The following is a 10,422-nucleotide window of genomic DNA, read 5'->3' on the forward strand; positions in this document are numbered from 1 at the left end:
TCATGATGTTTTCATTCGTTCGAGAGGTCGACGGTTGTCTTGAACGAGGTTGGTCTTCAAGCGACAAGTGACCATTCCTAAAGCGTGGAAACCACTCGCAAACTTGTGTTTGCTCGTGACAGACACTTTGTGAGCTGTTTGAAGCATGACAACTGTTTCGGCCGCCGTTTTCCCAAGTGGAAAACAGAACTTCATGGAAGCACACTGTTCCTTCGTTTAAGATGTCGCAAAAATCAACGAACATGGGAAAAGCACTGAAGCACTGCAAAACAAAGACGCACCACGTGGCAATACGACTTCAACTAACGACACCAGTCGGCAGACTGATGTCTGAGAGTCGCATCAATTGTCTTCTAGCGGTGGAAGCCTGAACTACAATGGGCCTGTTCCACAAAGAACGCTTACGGTTACTTTTGGGTACTCCAACGTATTTACAGGAAAGAAACTGTTTATTTGACATTGAGCTTCTCTGTTACTATTTTTAGTTTCTAATTTCAGTTTTTTACTGAAGCTCTGTCACTGCGTGTGGGTATATAGATAGAAGAAAACAAAGAAAAAAGCTTTATAGTTTATTCTATAAATGTATTATGGTTTCTTTTTTCATTTCAAACGTAAAGGCAAACTCCAGGCCGTTTTTGCACGTTCTTCACAATGAGGAACGTGCAAAGAATGATGAAATTCGAGTAACGACGGAGTGCAGCTTTAGCACCTATTGAATTTAGGTATTAATCTATATATCTATATTTATATCTATCTATATATATATATATATATATATATATATATATATATATATATATATATATATATACATAAATGTATTAATACATACACACATACAAACACATACACATTAGCGGTTCAGAGACGAAATGTCCACTATCTATATTCATACATTTATTCATTGCACGCTGCCATACTGGTTCATGTTTATGGTCTTTCGCAATCAATATCACATTATTCTTCTCTCCTCTTGTTTGTAATCGTGTTTCTCTTAAGTAATATATATGTGTGCGCGTGTGTGATTATTGTATGTTTGTGTGTATGCATATATATATATATATATATATGAGTATGTATGTATGTATGTATGTATGTCTACCTGCCTGCCATAAATATATGTGGTGGGTGGAGATTAAACTTTTATTCGATATAAACCTGTATGTTTCTGTTTGCTATAAATCGATCATTATATGATTTATATACATTTTTCTGTATTGTCTGTATTCATTTATACAGATTCCTTTAATACATCTCAGAAATCCAATACGTGCGCGCACGCACACACACAAACACGTCAATATTTTTCAATAATTTTAGGGCTTCCGCTTTTTTCACGAGTGATTTTCAATGGACACTCATAGTAATGCTTGCGAGGACACAAGTACATACATTTACATTAAGACACATATCACGCGCGCGCACACGTATACACATCACACACACACACACACACACACACACACACACACACACACACACACACACACACACACACACACACACACATACACACACACAATCAAATATATGTTGCTGACGTCATTAGAATTTATAAACTTTCAAGAGATCGTGGAAATAATTTTTCTGCTAGAAATAGTTTTATAAGCTATAAGATAATAGCAAGTGAATCGAAGGATTGCTTTGGTAGAATGGTAGAACGTCTTTCATGTCTACAGAAGATGTTGGCTCGTGTCCCACAGGCAGCCTTCGACTGTTTCTATCTAAAAAGGACTCTCTATCCAATATCTATATGCTATATCATTTATAGATTCATATTTACTTAATGAACTAATTCCAAACACACACACACACACACATATGTAGTAATAACAAGAACTTTTGGATGGAAATTCATAAATCCTTTAATGCCTTTCTATGTACGTTTCCACAAGCCTCATTCTCTAGTTGTATTTCCTACACACACACGTACATATCTATTACAAATAATATATATGTAAATATATTATGTATATACAGGCATACATATACATGTGGGGAAGTGGAGGAGCGTGGCTTAGTGCATTGCACACATCATCGTAAGATCGGTGTTTCGATTCCTTGACCGGGCAATGCGTTGTATCCTTGAACAAAACACTTCATTTCACGTTGCTACAGTCCACTCAGCTAGCAAAAAAAAAAAAACGAGTAATCCTGTGACGGATTGGTGTCCCGTCCAGGGGCAATATATATGTTGTGTCGACGCCCCCAAGCGAAGAAGTAGGATCGCCCAAGACATATAAATAGAGGTAGTCTAGCCGTGGTAGTGGAGTTGAGTAGCAGTCAGTTAGCGGTTGAGTAGAGATCATCCAGAGGTGTTAGATAGCAGTAGCTTGAGACATAACAATATACATCTCAGAATCCGGGAAACCGGTTTAATGAACCTATGGTTCGGGAAGGACCTTTGATATTTTTCACACACACGTACACACACACACGCACACAACAATGATGTACTTATCCTTTTACTGTTTATTTGCAAGTCAGTAGATTTGTTTGTTAATTTTTTAATGTCTTCAGGAAGAGCGCAGAAGTCGTTGAGTGAACGCAAGCTACTCATGATTTGGCTGGCTTACCGTAAACCTATCCATTTAGTAACATAGGCACTCGAAATAAAGAAAGTATAACCAAATTTAGAAGTTGAAATACATGATGCAGTCAAACGAAAGTAAGAGTAAGTCCTCAGCTCATCTAATACATCTATCTGGATAAGGAAAGTGAAAAATCAAAATATGATACTGTAGAACGAAAGAAAAATACGATCTCAGTTCATTGAGTACATCGATCTGTACTTCTCTAAATTGGTTTGCTTTCCAATTTGTAAAATAAGGAAAAATAAACTCGGTTATAAAAGTAAGAAGCGGATAATTTCTTTCTTTCTTTCTTTCTTTTACTGCTTCTTCAAACGTCTGTATTTTAAAATAAAACCGGGATTGCATGCTGCGTACTTTCACTAATCTTCTCAAAAATTTTGTTCGAATGCTATTCTTATGTAAGCAGTAAATGATGGCAACTGATTTGATTGGTTGCATTATGTGAACCCGTTTGGGATCACGGCTGAAGTCATTTCATAGTAGAACGTCTTGACAGGTGAACAACAATCTTAAATAATAAAATATTCACTCGATGGAAACCATTTGCAGTTATCTAAGTTTTGTGTCCACGCGCTTGTTCGGACGGGAGCATGATGCCATTTGAAACACTTTGTAAACACAGAACTTATGTATACGCATACGACTTCAGCCAATGAAATATAATTATATAGTATATATTTAACGTGGAGGCGCGTGGCCTAGTGGTTAGGGTGTCAGCACCATGACCGTAAGATTGTGGTTTCGATTCCTGGACCGGGCAGCGCGTTGTTTTCTTGAGCAAAATACTTTATTTCACGTTGTTCCAGTCCACTCAGCTAGCAAAAATGAGTAACGCTGTGATGGACTGGCGTCCCGTCCAGCTAGGGAACACATACGCCATTGAAACCGGGAAACCAAGCCCATGACCCTGGCTAGGCTTTAAAAGGGCGCATTTATTTTTTATTATATACTTAATATTTTTGGCTTGTCTGTTACAAACAAGGTGTGTTTATAGGTATACATACACACACACACACACACACATACACACACACACACACACACACACACACACACACACACACACACACACACACACACACACACACACACACACACACACACACGAAGTGATGCTGAAAAGTTCCTGGCTTTGGGTAAAAGAAAATACAAGAGAATCAGTTAATTATGATTTAATCCAACATATCTCCGTCTCAGATTCACACACTTATTGCAGCAGTCTTTCAGCTTTTCTAAGTCCTGTAAAAGAACTCGGATGGTTGGGCATCCAATAAGGCCTTTCGCGACACCCTTAAAGCCAGGGACTTTTCAGCACCCCTCGCATATATATAATGTGCACATACACATACGTATGTGTGTGTGTGCGTGTGTGTGCGTGTGTGTATGTGTGTATGTGTGTCTAACATACACACATATATAATAAGGGACTTGTCATTTGCTCTCAGTTTTAGATACATTTTTTTTCCTCCCTGAGCAAACCTGAAACACCAATACTAAAAAACAATTGCATTATTTGTACGAAGAACAAACATAATAGCAGATTCAACAACTGTTACAATTCTGAAGAAAGCGATACCAATAACACAGTGACAACAACACCACCTTCGAAAGAAATTGCAATAAAGATGTCTACTTCTACCAAGCGAGTGGCTGAATTCCGTATCACACACGTGACTTGAACTTTTTTTCTGTTAATCATCTATTCTATTTTTATTTCGGAGTTAACAATGAGGTTGTAAGAGTAGTTTCATCTGTCTTTTCACCAATTCTCTCTCTATATATTTCCTCTCTCTTTCTCTTTCTGTATGTCTTTTGCATTTTATGTAAACTTGTGAGAGCGAAGGAATATACCTTCATGTAGTATACACACACTCACACACACACGCACACACATACACACATACCCACACATACAAACAGACGTGTGACGTGTACATTTACACATAGACACATAAAAATATATGCTCTCAGATACACACACACACACACATATGTGCATACTTACTCGTATATATGCATAGGCATAGAACCACTTACATACGTATGCATGCGTCAGCATAAATGTGATGTGTGTGTATACTATATTAAATGTATATATATATATATATATATACATACATTTGCGAGAAAATATGAGAGAGAGAGAGAGAGAGAGAGAGAGAGGGAGAGAGAGAGGGAGAGGGAGAGAGAGAGAGAGCATATCATTCGTATGTATATGTATGCGATAATATATATAAACATAAATATAGATTGCAGCATTAGCTAATATGTAACTTTATATTGTTCAGAAATGTTTTATTGAATTCATCAGAAACTTAAAATGCTTGTCTTCACAGGAATAAACGTAAGGTAATGATTTGGCAGAAATGGCAGAGCTCGAGGCTAATAAGTCTTATAATATTTACTTTCATTCCTCTGTCTTGTCAACGTCGTTTGAGAGTCAATGAAACAAGTGTCAGTAATACACTCTAGTCGATTTAATTGATTATATTATTCCCGTACTGTCCCTCAGTAAGAATTCAGTTCATATGCTAAGAGATTGCCTCGTGACGTAGATCAAGAGGTATTTTGACCTAAACATATACATACATACCTACACACATACACATAATACATTTGCACATGCATACATATATATATAGAACCTGAGAGTCTGTCTCGCGACTCGAGTTTCACGCCACTGTGATCTTCAACGGCATGAAACTCGTGTCGTGGGATAAACTTACAGCTTGTTTCAATAAAAAAAACTCCAAATACTCCACAACACACACACGCACACAATTAATTGTAAGTGCAATTTGCATTAAAAATGCAAGGCAATAGCTAGCAATTAGAACTCCATGTGTATTCCTGAATATCCAAAACAAAATCTACGTAGGACTCATATTCCAGTTCGAGACTTTTGGTCGAACTCTTCTGTTGAATAGGTCACAGGATACACATAAGAAGCAAAACAAAGCAGAAGAGTTTGATCATAAAATGTTTAGTTATTTCTATTATGCAAGTTTCATTAACATTGAAAAATACCAGCTTTTACAAAACCTTATAAGAATGCATTATCAATTCTTCAAAGTTTGCGGAACTGCCATTAATAAATTTTGGTATATATTCCGGACTACCGACTAAGTTATAGTATCAACAAACGCAAGAAATGTTGATGATATGTTACTAACGAGAGATACACATTCTCTGGAAACTTGACAATGCAATCTACTTCAAAGGTTTCCTTTAACTGATATCTTTTTTTAAATTTTTACGCGCTTAAGATGAACTAAATATTTTATGAACAAAATCCCCCGTTATATTTTGTTTCTTTATATATGCATATATGTGTGTATATCGTATACATATATATGTATACAGGAGGGCGTATAGTCGAGTGGTTAGATTGTTGCATTCACGATCGCAAGATCATGGGTTCAAATCATGGTGCGTTGTGTTCTTGAAGAAAACATTTCATCTCACGTCGCTCTGGTTTAGGTATGCCACCGCAGTCATTTCTACAATAGTGCATATTTTCAATTTGGTATCGTTCTCTGTTTATAGAGCCTGTGTTACGGAACATAAAAGGGGACAAACATAAACAATACCTGGTTAAAGTCGTAAACATATGCATAAAACATAGATACACACCTACCTACCTACCTACCTACCTACCTGTCTGTCTGTCTGTCTGTCTGTCTATCTATCTATCTATCTATCAACCTGTCAGTCGGTCAATTTATATTTATATCTATATATGTGTGTATGTCTGTTGTGTTCTCTCTCTCCCTCCTTTTCTCTATCTCTCCTTTTCTCTATCTCTCCTTTTCTCTCTCTCTCTCTCTCTCATTTTCTCTCTCTCTCTCTCTCTGTACATCTATGAGATACGGCTACGTGATTAAAGAAATTCGCTCCGCAACCACATGATCTCGAGTAGGATGTTGGTGCGTAGTAATTTGGGTAAATATTTCTCCTGGTTGACCAGTACAATCTAACAGGGATCCGAACGATGAAGACTATACAGTAAAGATAGTATGCCGTTTATTTAATCCAGGTGCTGCGTAGATTTCCGGAATTTAAGTAGGAATTTGACGATGTGGCAACGCTTTGGAAAAAACTCAAATTTTGTATCTAAATAATTCACAAATTTTTGATATTCATGAATTGCAAATTTTTTCTACTTTGTACTTTGGATCTCCATTACTTCAGAATCTTCCATGTAGTATCAAAATCAATGTTGTGTTCATGTGAATGTCAAATGTAGGTTAACAAAGATTTATTCTCCTTTTATTCTCCTTCATGGCTGGTGGACGAAGAATAATTAAAATAGTGTAATTTGAATTCATCTTCTCTCATTCCTCTGTAGTGCTTATGACTTATCATTCCATTATGTTTGACAGAAATACCAAATCATACCTGCTCAATCAATAATGAAATGCCGAAGCGATAGTACATTCTGGTCCTTGAATCATCTCGCGCATGATTGGATATAGTCTACTTGAATCTAGCTTTCAGTGTTGTAAGAGCTGATGTGCTCTGTTGATTTCAGATATACATTCTTGCATGAAATTCTCAGTAACGACGCTTTAGCATACACAAGAAGTGTGTGCGTGTGTGTGTGTGCGCGTGTGCGTGAGTGCGAGCGTGAGTATCATGCTGAGTATATATTTGTGCATGCTGAGAGAGAAAACGTGAAGGGAGATATAATGTGAACAAGTACACTTCGTAGCCGATATACTTCATCATTTAAGCAAATGGAAAGAGCAGACGACCTATGACGTGATCAACAGAAGAGAGAGGAAATCGATGCTATATTACTTAACTGTTACGTTTTTATCTATAGCATGTCATAGTCGTTATTACTTCAAGCAAATCGAAGAAAAATATTAAGAAATAGCGTTGGTCTACCGTTGACAAGGAAGGGTATTGCGTATATAAATTTAGGTTTGTGTAAGTGTAAGCATATGTGTGTATATATGTATCTGCATATATGTATGCGTGTAAAAGCTCTTTATTTTTCTTTAGTTATAACACCATAATATTGCTTTTTTGCCATTTTAAAGCTCACTAATCTTCACTATTTGGTTTTCATCACGTTTAGTCCTCACATGAAGACATCCGCTTATTAGCAATTAGTTCTGCGATTTCATACCAGTGTTTTAAGTTTTAAGGCTCCAATGGGAAGCAATGATCAGTAGTAATGCTTTCCAACAGAGCATGAAACCTAGGATATCAAATCACTCCACTAATTCACAGTTATAGCTATTAAGCAACTATGTAATATTTTCTTCGTGAGCATATAATGATTTCTCATACTGGCACAGATTAAAAGATATATATTTAAACAGGAAAACGGGCTGTGTGGTAATAGTATAAGACTGCCGGTCTACAACCAGAAGTTCATTGTGTTTCTATTTATTCGACATTCAGTTTCATTTAATCAGGATTGGATACGTACAAAACCAATCTGCTGCAGCATCATCTCATATTTTGTAATTATACAAATTATTCCGGTCATAAAATCTTTGGAACTTCTTTATTATACTTGTAAAATCGGTCAAATGATTAAACAGGCTTAAATAGACTATGTTATGCAGATAAGATCTGATGAAGCCGAAACATGTCCGTAGCTTTAATTTTGCCTGCTAACAATGATGTGACATTCTCACTAGACATGAACATTTAATTTTTCATAAAATCAATTCTTGTTTGAAATTATTTTGTTCATACTTTGAGAGTCGCTAACAAATGCCACTAATTAATTTTTGTAACTCATTAAGTACATCGTCATCTAAATTCATGTCTCATCTGAGTTGTTTCCCTTAATTCATTTTAGTAATTATGCAAATTATAATGGGTCCACAAATCCTCTTAGCAAACATTTTATCATGAGAGCCGAATTAGTTCTGATTGGAACAGCTGTTTGTACAACAAGCTTTTCCACAGTCAATTCCTTCCTACGAGAAATAAAATTCTTGCTGAAATCTATAATGCTATATGCAGGCACGATTGCCCTGATGGCCATATTAGAGGTATATAAGAACCATAATGTATCTAAACCTTTGAAAAAATAATACTGGTGGAAAGTTGCGATAAAACAGCAACTCAGTGTAAACACAAGGAGACAGTGGGCAAAAATTCATGCACTGTGGTAGATCAGCTGTCTGGCGGATGTGAATGCCTCGGCAAAAATTGGGAAAAAAGTGAACATCTACAGAAAGCTAATGAGAAATATCTCTTATATCCAAGCTATAAATTTTTATTAGTACCTATTATCATCGGTGCACTGTGCTATGCAATAAAAAAAATTTACGTAAAAGCCCAGAAATGCTTTGTTCTCCACAGAAATAAAACAAATTGTTTCATACACCGGAGATTCAATCGATTTGCGGCACAGAAAAACATAAAGCATTCCAGGAATTCTCTATTTGAAGTTCCTGGGCTAACACATACACACAATCACATATACATATGGAATACACACAGATACACGCACACACAGAGATTGACAAGTACATACAAACTTGTGACATGCACACCTACAACTCGAATGCAAGTTTATGAATCCACACACACACATATGCACACGTACACACACACACACACACACACACACACACACACACACACACACACACACACACACACACACACACACACACACACACACACACACAGAGGCTAACCGATTCATTAATCCACAAGCCACAAGAGTTATCTTGACTTGAACGAAAGAACTTTGTCCCTTTGTTAAAAACCTGTTTGAAAAAGAGGGGAAATATAAAATCTCCCGACCCCCACCGAATCAATATCAAGGTCTTCTCAGAAGCACAGTGAAGAACACGTGCGCCAGGTTCCGGAGTTGTCTTGAGGCCGTGGTGGAAGCTGAGGAAGGCTACTTTGTATATACTAGTATCTGTCAGCCGTGATTTTTAAAAAAGTACTTTTATTTTTGGATGGGATATTGTGTTTCCTTTTCCTTTTATGCAAACTGTCAAATTTAGCTTGGTCATACTGTATTTTCTACAACATATATTGAGAAGACTTCTTCATTCGTTCGAATATTCCTCCTCATTTTCTGCTCACATCGACTTGTGAATATATCTATCTATCTATCTATCTATCTATCTATCAGTGGAGGCGTAATGGCCCAGTGGTTAGGGCAGCGGACTCGCGGTCATAGGATCGCAGTTTCGATTCCCAGACCGGGCGTTGCGAGTGTTTATTGAGCGAAAACACGTAAAGCTCCACGAGGCTCCGGCAGGGGATGGTGGCGAACCCTGCTGTACTCTTTCACCACAACCTTCCCTCACTCTTACTTCCTGTTTCTGTTGTACCTGTATTTCAAAGAGTCAGCCTTGTCACACTGTGTCACGCTGAATATCCCCGAGAACTACGTTAAGGGTACACGTGTCTGTGGAGTGCTCAGCCACTTGCACGTTAATTTCACGAGCAGGCTGTTCCGTTGATTGGATCAACTGGAACCCTCGACGTCGTAAGCGACGGAATGCCATCAATCTATCTATCTGTGTGTGTGTGTGTGTGTGTGTGTGTGTGTGTGTGTGTGTGTATGTGTGTGTGCATACGCTGACTTTGCTCTAATACTTTATTTTTATCATATATAAGACGATAAATGTCTAGTAATGATTTAACCGTTGTAATTATTGTTGCTCTTTAAATCTAACAGTTTCTCTTTTAAAGCGATCGGTGTGAACCGTATTCTGTATTTACAGCTGACTCTTGAGATGTTAGACAACCGACACTACAAGGACATCAGCATCTAGATTGGATAAAATTAATCCGGTGTTCTATTTTGACAACCTTTTTTTTTTTTTTTTTTTTTTTT

General features: G+C 37.1%; 1 protein-coding gene across 4 annotated transcripts in view; it reads right to left on the bottom strand.

Moving 5' to 3' along the window:
- Positions 1–10,422, bottom strand: part of LOC106870766 (secernin-3) — a 274,400-nt gene that overhangs the window by 227,226 nt on the left and 36,752 nt on the right. The window lies entirely within an intron of this gene.

This window comes from Octopus bimaculoides, chromosome 1, assembly GCF_001194135.2.
Source record: "Octopus bimaculoides isolate UCB-OBI-ISO-001 chromosome 1, ASM119413v2, whole genome shotgun sequence".
Lineage (NCBI taxonomy): Eukaryota > Metazoa > Mollusca > Cephalopoda > Octopoda > Octopodidae > Octopus > Octopus bimaculoides.